The 16,676-nt window shown below is 48.6% G+C and overlaps 1 long non-coding RNA gene across 1 annotated transcript in view; it reads right to left on the bottom strand.

Annotated features, from left to right (window-relative positions):
- Nucleotides 1-1,417: 1,417 nt before the first annotated feature.
- The window catches only part of LOC135364179 (uncharacterized), a 46,467-nt gene continuing 31,208 nt past the window's right edge, over nt 1,418-16,676 (bottom strand). The window contains exons 3-4 of the long non-coding RNA XR_010410939.1: nt 16,251-16,438; nt 1,418-1,614 (exon numbers count right to left, since the gene is read on the bottom strand). This is a non-coding gene — a long non-coding RNA (uncharacterized LOC135364179). The remainder of the gene's footprint in view (nt 1,615-16,250; nt 16,439-16,676) is intronic.

The raw sequence follows: 16,676 nt of genomic DNA, 5'->3' as shown, positions 1-16,676 counted from the left end.
CCCTTCCAGAGAGGGCCGTCAGGACTGGCCCCTCCCAAAGGTTTCTCTAACAGGGTTATTGTCTCCATTCCCAGCGGCTGTGGAAATGATTTTTTCCTGGCTGCATTCCCAGATCTGATCAAAAGCCTTCCCCAACCTGTCTTTTGAGCAGCGCATTCATTTAATTTTCTGTGTGGATGTTCTTTTTTTCAATGGGCAGGTATTAAATGTCTTTAAAAAGCTGCATCCACTCTCCTTGATTATGCCTGTCTCTCCTGAGTTCAGCAGAGAAATCGGGGTGTCAGGAGCACCCCTGCTTGTTCAAATAGGAAGCAGCTGCAAGGGTCTCTTTCTTTACCCTGTGTGGGCAGCATGGCTAGAAAGCCCCTTCACGCACAGGCTGAAGTGTGGCCCTGTGGGAGTCAGGTCCATGTGGAGGAGACAAAGGAACAGGATCGAAGAGACAGAGAGACCTGGAGCCCGGGCTCTGGCCAGTGGTGCCCTCAGCAAGAGCCTCTCGGGTCTGAGTAAGTGGGGACTCATAGTTCTTAGAGAGTTGTGGGCAAGTCCCAGCTTGTACTCGCTGGGGGGAGGGGGGGTGGGCCTGGCCAAGTTGTACCCCTTGTACCAAATCTTGTACACTTGACTGCATTAATAGATTTCTGAAACGTGGAATCTTCTTTGATCTTTTTGGGGGTATGCGCTGATGTTTTGGCATATGTATATCTTCTGTGAAAGCATCTCCACCATTTAGAGAGAACATACCTATTGCCCCAAAAAGTTTCCTCTTGCCCCTTTGAAGTCACTTCCTCCTGACACCTCCCTCATAATCCCCTATCTCCAGACAACCACGAGTCTGCTTTCTGTCACTATAAATTAATTTGCACTTTCTAGAGTTTTATATGTACCCTTGTTTTGTCTGGCGTCTTTCACTCAGAATCATGATTTTGAGATTCATCCATGGTGTGGTGTGAATCAATGGTTCATTTCTTGGAATCTTCTTTGAATTCCTATGGTAAACCCTACTTGGTCGTGGCCTATTTTTAATACTCTGCTAGATTTGGTTTGCTAATTGTTCCCTCAGGGCTTAAGCATCTGCATTCCTTGGTGAGGGCAATGAACCAAGATTTGGATCCAGAATAGACCAACCAGATAGACAGGGGCAGCCTAGAAAAAAAATCTGGTTTAGAAGCTTCAGGGGCACTAACAAGGAAAATTTAGAAAAAGTTGGGATTGCATGATCCTGTATCTATGTGCAAACCCCACACATGGCCCATGATGGGCTCCTATTAACAAGGGACCAGCAATTGTCTCCTCCACTGGGCACAGAGTGGACTCATGCTGAATTAACTGACTCGTCTCAGTTTGGGGCTTCCTTAGTAGAAGGAAACAACCAGCCTTTAAAAAAATTTTTTTTAAACTTTATTAATTCCAGAGAGAATGCAGAAGGGTGAAAAGCCAAATAATTATTATAAAACACTTGAAAAAAGCAGCCCCAATCCATGACAAGCTGGAGAGGAAAGCCTTTGTGTGCTCCCCGGAACAAAGCAGACACTCAGGATTTTTATAACAACTGAGAAACATTCTTCCTGGTCATCATGTCTGAGAAAAAGATGATGTCTTCTCAGCAGGTACCTAAGCAAGATGGGACACCAAGAGGGGAGTGGGGACAGGGAGAGACAGGGGCAGAGCAGAGACGAAAACAGGAGAAAACAAGAGACGGGGAGGGGGAAGGAAAAAGAAAAGAGATAAAGAGAGGGAGAGCGGGAGAGAAAAGGGACCAGGAAAAGAAAAAAAAAAAGTTTGTCATTTGAAAAAGTATTGAATAAGGGAGGTCAGTCAGTGCTCTTTCTGAATCTTTCAGCCAAATAATGATACCTGAGCAGCGCTGAGGCCAGGAGGGCAGGGGCATAAGGAGAAGAGGTCTGTTATGGGTTGGATTTTGTCTCCCCAGAAGATATGTTCAAGGTCTAACTCCCAATACCTGTGAATGTGACCTAATGTGGGAAGAGAGTCTCGCAGGTAGAATCAAGTTAAGGGTGGTCATACTAGATCGGGGTGCACCTTCTAAGGAGAGGGGAAGTTTAGGCACAGACACACCTGGGGAGGAGAGCGCCATGTGAGGTGGAGGCAGAGACCACAGAGATGGTTCTACAAGCCGAGGAATGCCAAGCTTTGCCAGAAAACACCAGAGCTGGGACAAGAAAGAACCTCTCCTAGAGCCTTTGGAGAGACAACATGGCCCTGCCCTGCTGACGCCTTGATTTCAAACTTCTGGCCTCCAGGACTGAGAAAATCAACTTAGGTTATGCTAAGGCACTCAGTCTGTGGTAATTTGTTATGGTGGCCCTAGGAAACCAATACAGGGTCCCTATGAAAATAAAGCATCCAGAGCTTCCTGTCACGGGCGGAATGATGTCCGCTCCAAGTTCCCATGTGGATGTCCCAACTCCCAGCACCTCAGAATGTGACTGTATTCAGAGAGATGGTCTTTAAAGAAGTGATTAAATTAAAATGAAGTGATTAGGGTGAGCCCTAATCCACCTTAGAAGAAGATATTGGGACACAGGCTGCGGGAAGACCGTGGAAAGACAGAAGGAGAAAATGAGCATCTACAAGCCAAAGAGAGGAGCCTCCGGAGAAATGAGCCCTGCCAACACCCGGATCTTGGACTTCTAGCCTCTAGAACTATGAGAAAATGAGGTTCCGTTGTTTAAGTCACCCAGCCTGTGGTACCTTGTTTTTTTTTTTTTTTTTTTTTTTTAAGATTTTATTTATTTATTTGACAGAGAGAGACACAGCGAGAGCAGGAACACAAGCAGGGGGAGTGGGAGAGGGAGAAGCAGGCTTCCCGCCGAGCAGGGAGCCCGATGCGGGGCTCGATCCCAGGACCCTGGGATCATGACCTGAGCTGAAGGCAGACGCTTAACGACTGAGCCACCCAGGCGCCCCCCTGTGGTACCTTGTGATGGTAGCTCGAGCAAACCAATGTAGCCCCGCCAAACCCCGGCACTCACCAGCCCCGCTGGGTGGGAGGGCTGCTGGAGCCTCTCCTGTCTGCTTCCTGGGGCTGGCCTCCGTGACTGCCATGAGGGGGCTCCGGCTGGGGTGGAGGAGTCCGCACGTGGTGCTGTGGGCTCCGCCGGGCGCCTGCCTAGCCCTGCCGGGAGCACAGAATCCTCATCTGCCCCTAAGTAAGCAGCCCAAGGCGCACCTCTGAACCACCTGCTCCCCCAGGTCCCTCTTGTGCCGGCTTCCCTGAGGCCTTGGCCTGAGCCCTTCCTCCCATGACCTGGAGCTTCCCCCACATGGCTTTGGACACCCTTCCTGCCAACCCCCCACCAGCCGCCAGCATGAGGTGAAGGACAAGATAATAATGGTGACAAACTGGCGTTTCCACACCTGGGTGAGTGAATGGTTCTTATGTTTCAATTTTGTCCCTAACCCTTCATTTTCTGCCAGGTCCAGGAATTCATCTTTCAGAAAACATCTGCCTGCTGTTGAGTGGGCTCAAATTCCTGAGGAGAATGTCAGAGCAGAAGGATCCAGCCTCCTTTTGTGTTTATCTTTGTTTTGAACAGAGGAGGAAGCCAAGGCCCAGAGAGGGGAAGGGACTTGCCCTAGGTCACACAGCCATTTGAGGGCGGGCCGACTCCCGAACACCAGGCTCCGGAAGCCAGCCAAGCCCACAGCACGCTCAACACAAGTAGCCCAAGAATTCTCAGATAATACAATTAGGTCACTGGGTTGTTTTTTTTTTTTTTTTTTTTTTCTGCCTCACACTCATAGTAAGATTTGGGGTGGGCTGCAGAGGTTTGGTTTTGTTTTTCCCAATTTTAAAAGCACTTCAGCATCTTATTTATTACAGCAAAATCCAGTTCATGTCACTGTTAATAAAACTGTGATTTAACAAAGAGCTTTTATTACAAAAATAAATTCCAGTAATAACTGCTCAACCAGACACTTTGCAATTAAAAAGAAAACTGTGCAGTAAAGGGAAAATGCAATTCACAGTAAACTAAGTTTTTTCCTCTCCCTGCCCTCCACCCGCCTGGTTTCCACAATAGTGTTTCTCAATTTCAAACCATTTGCTGGCATTAGGCTGTTTAGTACTGCTCTGTTCTCCAAATAATGAAACAATTTAATATTTTTAGCTTGGGACTGATTCCCGAGCAGATAGTCACACTTTCTCTTAGTCAATAACCAGCTCTGAAGAACCAGGAGCCAGCGACACCTGCCCTCAACCGCCTGGCAAAGGCAGTAACCCCCCCTCCCCGCCTACATGGCCGCTTGAGTGCGTCCCTTTGCTTAAAGCAACCCTGAGTTTTGATCTCATCACTGTCTAAGATGAAAGTTCAGTGTGTAGGAACCCCAATGTAGTCGTCGGCTTGGGCTGCCATGACAAAATACCACAGACTGGGGCCTTAAACAACAATTTATTCTCTTGCGGTTCTGGAGACTGAAGTCCAAGAGCAGGGTGCCAACAGGGTCAAGCTCTGGTGAGCGCACTCTTCCTGGCTTGTAGAGGACCCCTTCTCACTCTGTTCTCCCGTGGCACAGAGAGAGAGGAAGCAAGCTCTCTGCTGTTGATTCTCAAGAGGGAGCTGATCCCATCATGGGGCCCCTCCCTCATGGCCTCATTGAAACCTAATTACGTCCCAGAGGCTCCATCTCCAAATTCCATCACACTGGGGGTTAGAGCTCTAACATATGAAGAGGGAGGCCCACAATTCAGTCCATAGCACCTACCTACTAAAGTAGCTGACTGGTTGTTTGCACAGTGCTTTTGTGCAAATTTGCACTGGGAATCATATTAGTAGGAGTAGTTTTTCCTCTTGCATGTCTCCTATGCAAAAACTTTTTTGCCTCCAAGCAAGTTCCCCTTTGGTCTGCTGGCAAGGACCATTGAAAAGGAATGGACCGTGTTTGAATCCCAGTAGTTAAAAGCAAATGGAAGGGTTAATTGCTGTTCACAGCTCTGGAACTGCTCAGTTTAGCTGCAGAGGTTCTGAATCACTGGTAGTAGTAGACCCCAGGGATCTCCGATAATTTCCCCTGGATTATTGTTGTATTAATTCTTCACTCCTCCAACCTTTCTGTAGTTTATGGGTGAAACAGCTCTTAAAGAAGAGAACAAATTAGGAAAATGCTTTTGATCATAAGCGCGATAATACACACCCCACAGACTCTCTTTTGTGGGGTTTTTCTATACGTATTGACACAGCTAATCTTTGCTTCTGCAGCATGTACGTAAATATTATCCAAGATGACTGGCATATGGTACTGTTATGAGTCTTTTAAGAAAATCTCCAACTGAATCCAATATTTCCCATGTGGCACCTGATACACAGTGGGTGTGGGATATTTATAGAGCAGTAATAATGATATTTGAAAACACTGTAATGTCTAAAGCCTCTATTTCTCTGCAAATTTCATCTAGAAGGCTGCATTTTGCAGACATAAGCTCCTGCCAGCCATTCACAGTGATTGCTGGAATGCTGAGCATTGTTGAGATTCACAAAGTGGCTGTTTTGAACATTATTGCCTCTGAACCCTTCAGAAAGAAAGTCACCTTCTCATGTGAATGGAAATGTTTGCAGGTAGGGACTTGCCGACTGACTTGGCCTCCCAATGCTGGTTGTTTGCCCTTCAGTAGAATTTCTGGATGCATTTGCCCTAAAAACCACGGTAGGGCCTCAGGCTTCATATGGTAGTTCATGAAATTGTAGAATCAAAGGATGTTAGGATCTGACAATCTATAGGCTGGGAGGGAATCTAGTTCCCATTTTAACCAATCCACTCCCCCCCCCCCCCACTTTTAAACCAACGAGGACATTGGTTTCGTGACATAGGTAGAACTGGTGCCTTTTTGTCCCTCTCCCAATGCTCCCTCCATGCAATAGTACATCCTAGTGGGGCGCCTGGGTGGCTCAGTTGGTTGAGCGACTGCCTTCGGCTCAGGTCATGATCCTGGAGTCCCTGAATTGAGTCCCGCATCAGGCTCCTTGCTCAGCGAGGAGTCTGCTTCTCCCTCTGACCCTCCCCCCTCATGCTCTCTCTCTCTCTCTCATTCTCTCTCTCTCAAATAAATAAAAAAATAAAAAAATAAATCTTTAAAAAAAATAGTACATCCTAGTGGATTCAGGCCTATTGTACTTAATTTAATACATGTTTACTAAAAAGACCACTGGGAGAGTAACTCCCACTTTTAAGTGTCTACTATGTGCAGACCCTCTACCAGGCCCTTATTTGCATCCCCTCATTTCATTTTTTATCAGAACCTTATGAGGCAAGCATTAGCATCCCCATTTTACACATGGGAAAGCTAAGGCTCAGAGAGGCCGTCCAAGGTCCCCGGACTAGTAAGTGGTCGAGTCAGTATTGGAAGCTGGGACTGTGTGGCCCTGTAGCCCAGTTCTGGGCATCAGAGCTGAGAGAGAGTGAAGGTCAAGTTGGAGATGTGGTCCTTCCACATAAACAGGACACGTTATTCTCTCTGGCCAGACCAGAGGCATGGGCTTTGCATATTCACATTCCCACCTGAGCCCCATTGCAAGTCAGTTACCCAACCACCCACCTTGTGCCAGTCTGGGGGGCCCAGAGGCGAATGGATAATGCCCCCTGCCTGGGAAGAACACTCCAGCTTTGTGGCAGACACATGTATAAACAGATAGCAGCAGCCTGTGATCCAGGCTGGACAGACGGGTGATCGGGGGCTGTAGCCTAATCCCAGAGGCTGGGGATTGCCCCAGGAGGTGGTGATGCAAAGGAGTCGAGTCTGGAAGGATGGCAAGGAGTCAGCCAACTAAGAAGGGGGCTGGGAGGGGAGGTAGGGCTGCAGGCAGGGGACCTGCATGGAGAAGGCCCAGGAAGTAGGAAAGGTAGAGGGGAAGGACGTGGCTAGAGTGACTGACAGACACCAGATCACAGAGCGCCACGGATGTATTGCCAAATTCGGGGGTAGACCCCACCCAGGAGGCCAGGGGAACCCTGAGAGTCACAGATGGGGAGGGAATCTGACTTGGACAGCTAACCTATTCAGTGTTGGGGAAGGACTGAATGAGGGGGCCAGGCTGGGGGCAAGATGATAGTGACCATGGGAAGTGAGAGAAGGTAGCCAGCCTGTCAGGAAGCGAGATGGACAACCTGAGGGAAGGGAGAGCGGAATCAGGGGCGACTCCCAGGTACAAGGAGCAGGGGGAATGGGGGTCGGTTGGTGGTGCCGGAGCTTAGAGAACATGGAGGCTGAGATTCCCCTGAGAGAGAGCTGGAGCCAGGGGATGGTGGCGAGTAGGCAGGGGGCTCAGGAGAGGAGCAAGGGGCTGAGCTGTGGGTGGGCTGGAACAGGGAGAATGACAGCTGGGAACAGCCCAGCAGTGCTGAGAAGCCAGCAGCACTCAGCGGCGTGGGTAGGCACAGAGGAGGGGGGCTGCAGGATTGTCCTTGGGGTGGGTTTGCCAGCAGGGTGGGGGAAGGACAGGGGCCCATGTGTGTGGGCGGAGTCTGGGCCTGGCAAGGAGAGGAGGGGCCAGGGTGCACTCCTGGGGCATAAACCGTGCAGGATCTGAAGAGAGCCACAGGAGAAAGTCATGTCAGTCTCTAGACAGTGGTGCCAGGATGACTCGTGTCCGACTTTCTAGGAGGCTCCCCAGTCAACAGCGGCCAGACCCCAAAACAGCTGCTCCGAGCACAGCTTCTGCCGCCCACCTTCCTGCCGGCGCTAGGCTGGCTGTGTTGCCGGGGCAGCTGGAGCGGTGCATCTGAACAGTGTCTCCCTGGCAACTCCACCTCAGGACGCGCTGGCCCGGGCAGCATGGGGAACAGAAGGAGCACTGGACCGGGAGTCCGGGGCTATCAGCCACAACTCTGCCGTGGCCCTCCGTTACCCCATCTGGGAGTCAGATGGTCATTCTGGTCCCTTCTGGCTCTTTGAAGTCGTTAAGGCCAACGACGAAGGGAGTACCCGCAGGAGGAGAGGCAAGTGCCTTCAAGAGAAGCCCTTGTAGGGGAGTTGGCAAGCCCTGTCACAGACGAGCTAAGGAAACCCATGGGGAATTTCGGCCCGTGTGCCCGGGCCGAGGTGGGGGTCTAAGTACTGTGGGGGAGCTCAGTGGAAGGAGAGTCTTGTGCGCTTGGGAGTCCCTCGTGGCTCATCACTGTTTTGGACCTCGGGACAATCTCTTAAACGCCACGTGGGTGGCCGTCTCAAAGATCCTGACCACATATAAGTCCGGTGAAAGGGCAGCTAGAGATGCCGGGCGCCATGCCAGGCGCTGTGCTTATGCACCTGCGAGCCTCACGACAACCCGTGGGGGTGGGTATTACGATCCCCCCCTTTCCTGGTGAAGAGAGGGAGGCCCACATTTGCTGAGGAAGCTTGCCCTGGTGGCTGTGCTGGAATCTGCCTCCAGATCCGTCTGCCCCACAAGGAGGCCCAGGGACCTCAGGAGACTCTCAGCCACCTGTCCAGGCAGAAAAAAGATGGCTGCTTTGGGGCCCTGGCCATTTCTGCGGATGTACCACATGCTAAAAATCCAGGCGGTTGCCCTCAAGGAACTGACAGTGTGAGCAGCAACCTTAGAGAAGTTTTAAGGAAATGGCTTTTATGGTATTTAGACCCTTGGGAGAGACGAGCCCCCTAAGCAACCGGCGGCAAGGCCTGTCTGGGGGCCGCTGAGGGACCAGCACCCGCCCCCTGCATCACACGCCCCGGCAGCTTCCCACCCTGGCAGCATCTCCGTCGGCTGACCACGCACACATCTGTCCAGCAGCTCTGCTGCTGACAGCGGGAGAGGACACGTCCCCGCCGGAGGGAGCGTGAGCCCGACGTGTCTAGGAGGAGAGGCGGTGGGGGCTCCTGCTCTCCTCCCGGTCTCCCCCTAGCCCCAGAGTGCGTGGACTTCCATCTGTGCTGGCATTTCTAATGCAGCCTGGCAGGTGCTCTGGCTGAGGGGAAGTAGGATAAGGGTCTGGATGGAACGTTGATTCATTTTTGTGGCAGGAGATGGATGAGATGTTTGAGGGTGACCGGATGCACTCTGGTTCACCGCCTTCAGGAAAGGATCAAGCTGGTGGAAACAAATTCAATCATTCTGATTTAGGAAAAGGCGTCTTGAGGTCTTTCCCTTCCTTTTTGTATCACTCCTGGAGTCTCTCTCTCTCTCTCTCTCTCTCTCTTTTAAGACTGCATTTTTAAGTAATCTCTACACCCAACGTGGGACTCGAACTTACAACCCGAGATCTAGAGTCACGTGCTCTACTGACTGAGCCAGCCAGGTGCCGCACTCCTGGAGTCTTAAATCTTAAATTACTTTTTTAATTCAAAATACATTTATTTTTAAAGGATTAGCCCATTATCGTTTTAGAAACTACTCAGAGTTTTTAAGGAGCTTGTTGGGTACCTTTAACTACAACTCGGGCCCGCCAAAGACATAGTGCATTGTATATATTTTGTTTTTTGAAGGACAGGTTTAACATTCAGACTTTATCTGACTGTCATGCCCACTACAATTATGGATAATTATTATGTCTTGCTGATAAATCACAGTGGGATATGGGCCGTGCAGAAGAAGACAAACTGACACACACGGTCCTGCCTGATAGATTCAGAATCAAAATCGCAGTGTTTAGATTTCAGTAATGGCGTGGAACACGAAGAATTCTCTCATGCTGTGTGTGTGTCGTGGGGGGCGGAGAACGAAAATTACTTCCAAAAACAAAAAGCCCTTTCCAACAGTGCAAATGGAGGTAATCAGTCATCAAAAGGAGGTAAGAAACAGGGAAATCAATAAAGGACTAAAAAATTAGGATACTTTGAGACTGAAAATGAGGCTTTGTTTGTAACAGGCTCACACAAAAAAAATGTCAATCTTTTAAGAAAGGCTCTAATTACCAGAGTGACAGCCACTGGTTCTCATTCCTTAATGCAGCAAATATTGATTAGGGGCCTTCCATGTACCAGATTCCAAACGTGCCAATTAAAAAACCCAGAAATCCCTAAATGTCAAATTCTATTGCTATCCATGTTATAATCACAGATTGATAAGACATTAAAAAAAAAAAAAAACAACCCTTAGAAACATTAGATTTGTAAATGTTAATATACTCCTTTATTTTCATGATTCAGATCCCGGAACAGATGCTCCTAAGGACAAACAGTTTTTAAAATATAGTGGAGGGATTTATCATCTAGAATGAATCCGGGCATTTTGCATCCTGGTGCATTTCCAATTTGGGCCACAGACTCTTTAGAGCCAGGAGGGGCGCTGCACAGACAGATGTGGGGGAGAGAGGGCCGGGTGAGACTCCACATGGACAGTGGATGGGGCGGGCCTGGAAGCAAAGCAAAACAGGGCAGAAAGAAGGAGAGAAGGCTAGTGGTGGAAAGCGGGGGAGCTGGCTAATATGAGAAAGGCTCATGTGTGGTTTACCTGTGGCTTCCAGAGCCTCTGCAGGTAATAACTGACCTCCGTCTAAACCCCGATGGTGAAGCTTGACTCACAGTTCTATCACTTCCTAACTGCGTGACCTTGACCATGCTACTCAGTTTCTTGTGCCTCAGTTTCTCATCTGTAAAATGAAGCCCCGTCTCACAGGCTTGTGGTGAGGACTGCATGAGTTCATCCCTGTCAGTGCATGGCACAGTGCTCTGTAAATGTTAGCTCTTATTACCGGGATGAGTGAAGTGGATATTTTTCCTCTTTTAACTACCCAACATTCAAATCTCCTCTTGTGTGGGTCCTGGTGGGAGGCAGGGCTTACTTTGCCTGGACGAGGCAAGAAGGTAGGCCTGGGGCAGCCAAACACACACGCCCCTCCTAGGGTTTTCATCCCGAGCAAGTGAGATAGAGGTGCTGGACCACACCTGGGGATGATTTGAAGAGCTGGTAGCCATGAGGAAGGGATGGATGGGTCCATATGCTGGGGCGGCTGGACTGTCCCTGTGGTAACTTGGCATAGCCCTGGCTGCCTAACCTCCTCGGCTCCTGCCCCTGCTCTTGCAATAAATTCCTTTTCTGCTGAGTTAGCCAGAGGTCGTCCTGTGGTTTGCAACCGAGAACTTAGAGGAGTCATGCTCCATGGTACTGTCAAATACCACCGCCCGCTAGAGACCAGGGGGAGGGCGCACAGTCCCCTGGACCTCCCTCAGACTAGGGAGAGAAGACAGCCCTAAAAATCCATCACAGAATTCAGAATGGCTCCAGAGTTGACCAGCAAGACCCCAGGGCAGATATCCCTCATAGGAAGAACTTGGTAGACTTGCCCAGAAGGGCCAGAAGCATCATGACGGAGCCCCTAGGAAGGCAAGGCCAGGAGAAAAGACATACCATACCTCTGAACTTGAAGATGGCAGGGGGCTGGGAGGCCGGTGGGGTGGGCGCTAGTAAGGGAGATGACAAACATTTACCCAGGACCTAAACCATGGTTTTTGGGTCTCTAATCCTTTATTACTATTTCTTCTGCCAACCCTTCCTTGCAGGGAACAGGAGACTTTTCTGCAAGTGGGGCAGGGGTGTGTTTATCAGCTTGTTGCAAATTACATGGTAAACACAGACCCCCCTGGCTGAGGCGGTTACTGCGTCTCTTTGTTAGATTAATAAGATTACAACAATCCAGGGCAGACTTTCAAGTGTTTATTTTCAAAACGTTACTTCAGAGGGTGGTAGTAACATAGTACCAGACCTGACTGGGTTCCTCCTATTTGGATAGAGGGTGTTTCTGTTCTGTGCTTATTTTTCCACATATGGAAGGGAAAAAAGGTCATTAACCTGCAACTTATACCAATTTATAAACAGTACCCTATAGCCCGTTTTGCGATCAACAAGTTAGTGTTTATTTTAACACCTACATGGCTGTTGGCCTTGTCCCGCAGACTTTAAAGGGAATCACGGTTACAGGGAATCATTCCCTGCAACTTGAAAGCCTTTTGGCAGACTGGCCTTCAGTTTGTAACTATATGCATTTCAGCAAAATTGACTCAAAGTGAAAGTCTGTAACACAAACCCTATTTTCCTGTTAACTTGCATTATGACATTATGGATGTTGTAACTCCTTGGCAAAAACACACCACCCCGCCACTCAGTGCCAGGAAGGAGGATTTGGGGACTCAGGGGGCACAGCTGGGCTGGTGGCTGGGGTGGCAGTCCTTGCTGCCCTTTAGAACTTCCCATCATGGTCCGCCCTTCAGACTCACTGCTCAGCACTATGGCCCACAGGCCGGGCCCTGAGAAACGTGGCGGAATAAGAGGGACTGATTCTGATCTCTGCCTTCAAGGAACTTTCAGCCTGGCTGGGACCATGGAACCCTTTGTACCACCCCTGCACACAAGCATGGAGAACCTTCACCCCAGGCCAGGGTTGCCTGTTTGGCCTCTGGTCCTGCCACAATTTCCCTAGGTCTACCCCGCCTCACCCCACTCTCCTCTCTAACCCATAGCCAGCTCCTTAGCCCCCACTGCAGATCCCCGACACCCTAAGCAGTCTCACACCCACCCGGGCAGGCTGACCCAGCTCCCAGTTCCCTCCACCCCTCAACCCCCCCAGCTCCCTCCACGCCCTTCTACCCCTCACCACATCCTTCCAGACCTAAGCACAGGGGCTACAGTTCTAGAACTCATCCCTAAGCCTTCCCATATGCTGCAGGACCTACCTTGGTCACAGGGTTCCCCACCTGGTTTTAGACTTGACTGCCTCTCTGTCTAATTCTCCCATGAGGCTCTTTGGGAGCATTTCAAATTCATCTTGATATCCCCCATGCTGGGCTCAGGATGTACCAAATATTGGGAATTTTTAATAAATCTTAAATGAATAAGTGGATGGATGAATGAAAAAATGATGAATATGTTAGTAGAGATACCAATAATAATTAGCTTTACCTAAAAGGCTTTTCAGTTTACAGGAGTTTCCTACTCATCAGTTTGTATAATCCTCATAGCAAATTAGAAAGGTGGTTACTAGGGCCTGAATTTCACAAAGAGGTTAAATTAGTATAACAATAATAATAGCTTGAATGTCCAAGGACTGGCTGCATGTCAGGCACTTAATAAACATTCTCTGTTAATAATCCGAGAACAACAGTACAAGGTAGGCAGTCATCTTCTACGGTTGGGGAAACTGAGTCTCAGAAGCTTGTCTAAAGCCAAAGCCAAGATTGAAGCCCACATCTTGGGACCCCAAAGCCTTTGTTTAGTCCCTGACACCACGCTGGCGGACAGGATGATGGAGCCAATCCCGCACCGATAAAGGGCGCCCGAGCTAAATCTTAAAGGACTGAAGTGAAGATCAGTGAGGGACGGACAGCCTGGTCAGTGGGACTGACATGGGCAAAGGAGGGAGCTGGAAGTTGGCAGGCCAGGCTTGGGGCCTGTGGAGCAGGAAGCGATCAATGCTAGTGGCGTGGAAGGGAGTGGGGTCGACTCGTGACAAGCCTCAAATGCTCTGGGTAAGGTGCTCAGACTTTATCCCACAGTGGGGTGTGTGTGTGTGTGTGTGTGTGTGTGTGTGCGCGCGCGCGCAAGGGCGAGGATGAACACTGCAGGGGCTTTTGACGTATTCTTACGTTAGTAGGGGACGAGGCTGAGGGCAACAAGATCAGTTACAAGCTATGACAATAGTTTGGACAAGCTATAAGGTGACCTAACATGGGGTAGAAATACAAAAGGGGAAGCAAACACATGAGATACTGAGAATATTTCCCATCCCTCTCCCGTTCTCTGTTCTTAGGCCAAAGAAATTTGTCCAGTGAAAAACCTCCCCACCCTCTCTCCTGGTTCAGGGCCCTGTGCCTTTGTACTTACTATTCCCTCTGCCTCAGGTGCTCTCTCCCCCCACACACCCCTACCCACCTGGAGATACCTATTTGTTCTTCAAAACATCTCATAGATGTAACTCCTCCAAAATCTTTCCTCACTACAGGCGTGATGGAGCTAATGATCCCACCTTTGTACGATGTACATACTTCTGCTGGGACATCAGTGTGAGTTTGTTTCTACATCTGCTTTCCCTGATGGACAGTGAACCCCGCAATGTTGTGACCAGTTTCCAGTTTATGTTCCTGTGCCTTCAGTAATGCCTGACCCGCGCTAAGCATGATGGTGAATGAATGAATGCATGCGTGCGTAAATGAGTAAATGAGTGAGTGATGCTATTATTCTCCTCCCTCTTTTGCAGCCATTCCCGATGTCCAATAGAAGAAAGCTAACTTGTCAGATGAGGTACTTTGTTTTGAAAAATGCCTCCAGGGACACCTGGGTGGCTCAGTCATTAAGCATCTGCCTTCGGCTCAGGTCATGGTCCCAAGGTCCTGGGTTCGAGCCCCGCATCAGGCTCCCTGCTCGACGGGAAGCCTGCTTCTCCCTCTCCCACCCCCCCTGCTTGTGTTCCCTCTCTCGCTGTGTCTCTCTCTGTCAAATAAATAAATAAAATCTTAAAAAAAAAATAGAAAAATGTCTTCAATTTAAGCTTTGTTTTTGTAAAATTAGTGAGTGTCTCATTTGGCAAATACGAAACATCCAAAACTAGCAAAAAGGTGTGGGTGGAAGAGAAAGGGAAGACGAGGAGAGAGGGCAAGCATGGTGGGCCACTGACTGACAGGTGCTGTTTCCCCTAAGCGTGATTGAGAAAAACAAAACACCCTTTGTTACAAGTGACCTCTGACAAAGTTTTTCCTCCCAAGAGGAGCCAAGAGGAAAAGACTGAAAATCGTAAGGAACACCAGCAAAAAGGTGTATTATTACCTGCCTGGATGGTAAAATATTGCCTTGCGAAATAAGAGCTAGCGTCCCATCTTCCCATCCTCCCATCCTTAGAAAAGGATGATTTTAATACTAAATGTATTCCTTTCACTTCCTAAGACATACACTAATTATGAGGAAAACATTTCCAAAACATAAACTTGAATCTGTTAATAAGCACAAATCTTCACAGAAAAGTAGGAAGTTACGGAGACCAGCAGCCTGACCTGCGCCGGGAGGCCATCTGTGACTTTCGAACAAGCACCTTTACTAATTGGAGGTGGCGCGTTGTTGCGAAATGCTAAATTAAATACCACCAAACATTATTATGGCTTCAAAAAGTAGTTACAGGCTTCCATAAGCGCACTTTTATCACAAGAACACACAGTCGAAAGCCAAAATAGTTCAGTTTAATGTGCCAAAAATACACTCACCCCATACATTGTTAGAAAGAGCAGTAGGAAAAAAACCCTAAAATTTGCTGCTAATTCATTTGATGGCGGCCAACATCTCCTATTTCCTTGGCAAGAGGGCCATTTTTCTATGTTGTATTTTGCACACAGAAATCTGCATAGAGTGATTTGCATACCAAAAACACATTTGTAAAGGAAACTGTTTGCATAGAAGCCAGGGAGAGATGGGGTTGCCCCTGTTGGCTTTTGTACACACAACACCCCCAGGCTACTCGCTTTTCATTTTCCTATATGTTGCATTTCCCACAAAGGGTTATGGACTTTATGATGCATTAGAAATTAAAGCAAATGTATCTTGTATATATCCAAGAACAACCGTAAGAACAGTAACTACACAGGCTACATTTCTCTATGCTAACAGACTTCAGTGTTTACTAAGGAGCTGGTAGTCATAATATAATATAATATAATAATATAGTGAGCTTTTATTTTATACCATGTGTTTTACATAAATTATTGTGAATTCTCACAGTCTTCAAGGTAGGTGCTGTGGTTCCCCATTTCACCCAGGAGGAAACTGAGGCTTGGGGAGCCGGAGGTAAGGTAACTTGCCAAAGCCACATGGGCCAGCACTGGTGAAGCCAAGTTTGGGAGCCTGGTCTCCTCACTCAGCCCTCTCCCGCCACCCCCACGCCCTCACTGCCTCTCTCTTTCCCCAGTTTTGCTGCATACCGTTGTCTCATTTCCAAGGGCCGGGTCTACCAGTCTGCAGGTGGAAGGGAGTCGTGCCGGGAGAGGTGCACCACTTTGGTTTCCTGGCATTTTTTCTGACCAGCGCTTGGAAGCAGGACAGCCTGTCTCAAGACCCAGCGAAGGTGCCCAATAAACCAGCTCAGTGACGGACACGGGGTGAATGGGTAATGGCCCGAGATTCAGAGGGTGTTGGGGCGGGGGGGGGGGGCGCGGAGATGGCTTGGTCCTCACACAAAGAAGGTACATGGTATTTGAGATGCAATGGAACCCTCCCGCTCGGTGCCCATGCCCTACCGCTAATTCAGTGCCAGCCCAGCTGTATTCTTGGAAACACAGAATGGTTTTGTGTGTGCTTAATTATAATGCTACTTACAGAGAATTTATCAGCAGCGAATCAGATGCTTGATGCATTTCTTAAAGAAAAAAATTGGTAGTGGCACTTTGAAATTTGTTCATCTGATGAGTCCTTTGGATCCTTCTGGTATAAAGCATGTGAAAGAAATCGGCCAGTTCTGGAAAGTCAACAGGCAGAAAATCGCAGAATGAAAAGACTGAGGATGCCTGCAAAACAGGATTATAAACATTTGCTTTCTTTTTAGATGTTTCTTTGTGTGTGTTTTCTCACCTACTTTCTCTTTTTCAGGGCACGACAGCAAAACCTATACCTAATCATATCTCGTTATCCGTGGATTGCCATTGTCCAAAGATTCCTGGCTTTGAGACTTCATTATGATTTAGTCACTGTTAGAAAGCAGTTTTTCTGACACTTTCAGTAATAAATCTCTTTTGATATGATCTA

The sequence above is a fragment of the Mirounga angustirostris genome, unplaced genomic scaffold (assembly GCF_029215605.1).
Source record: "Mirounga angustirostris isolate CCGP_5_RB_7025 unplaced genomic scaffold, mMirAng1.0.hap1 SCAF_4, whole genome shotgun sequence".
Taxonomy (NCBI): domain Eukaryota; kingdom Metazoa; phylum Chordata; class Mammalia; order Carnivora; family Phocidae; genus Mirounga; species Mirounga angustirostris.
This window is presented reverse-complemented; position numbering and strand designations above follow the sequence as displayed.